We start from the raw sequence: 967 nt of genomic DNA, 5'->3' as shown, positions 1-967 counted from the left end.
AAAATCTGTGAGATCAAGACTACTTTCATAATAATGTTAATACCTTTTTATTTTTATTTTTGCTTTTTTCATTGTGTTGACTTGCACAATCCAAGCTGGTAGCACTAAAATAAATCTTCATTGTATTTTTCTCTACAATATACTTGCAGTTTTAAAAAAGCCAATTTCATTTAATAATGCTATCAAATGAAATGTAAGCTATATTAATTGTATTGCATTTTGATCTTTCATATTAGAAAACGAAATGTGTAAACACTGACAAGACTCGCATATCTCAGTGAGCCAATAGTTTTCAAATGCATGATGTTTCAAACTTCTACATGGATAAGAGTATCCATTCAATGTGAAAAATACTCCAGTGGGTTCAAATGTAACAGACTACGAAAAATGTATTGACATGATTTCAGACTCAACATTGAAATAACCTTTAGGTTATTAATATAGTCTTCCATTTTTCTTTTTTTTATTTTAAATATGGAACATTTCACTAATTTGCATGTCATCCTTGCACAGGTGCCATGCTAATCTTCTCTGTATTGTTCCAGTCTTAGTGTATGTGCAGCTGAAGTGAGCACCGATTTTTCAAATAGATATCTAAATGAGGCTAGAATTTTTCATATGCTTCATGGAAAACATTACATCACAACAGACCAAATGCAAAAGAAAGTAGAGAGTTTAGCTGATTCTATTAAATCAAGTATTAAAAAGTCTTAAAAAAATATATAAAATGGTGCCCCTCTTTTCACTATGTTGTGTTTGTGGTGAAAAATTGCTTAATTTTCATAAAAAATATGTTAGGTTGCAATGACTTTGTCATTGTTATTGCTAAACTAATAAAATAAATAAATATTTGAACTGTTTCATTTTTAAATATGAAAAACATTAATAGTTAAAGTCTACAGCGCTTTGAGATCTTTAATAAGATTATAAATGATCTCTGACAAATATGCTTGAGGATCCCAGGTTT

General features: G+C 28.9%; 1 non-coding gene across 1 annotated transcript; it reads right to left on the bottom strand.

Moving 5' to 3' along the window:
- Positions 1-468: 468 nt before the first annotated feature.
- LOC118657128 lies at positions 469-575 on the bottom strand. Its single transcript, XR_004967867.1, has one exon. It is a non-coding gene; the product is annotated as a U6 spliceosomal RNA (small nuclear RNA).
- Positions 576-967: the final 392 nt, after the last annotated feature.

Source organism: Myotis myotis, unplaced genomic scaffold (assembly GCF_014108235.1).
Source record: "Myotis myotis isolate mMyoMyo1 unplaced genomic scaffold, mMyoMyo1.p scaffold_m19_p_5, whole genome shotgun sequence".
NCBI lineage: Eukaryota > Metazoa > Chordata > Mammalia > Chiroptera > Vespertilionidae > Myotis > Myotis myotis.
Note: the sequence above shows the minus strand (reverse complement) of the source record. Positions and strands in the feature narration are given on the sequence as shown.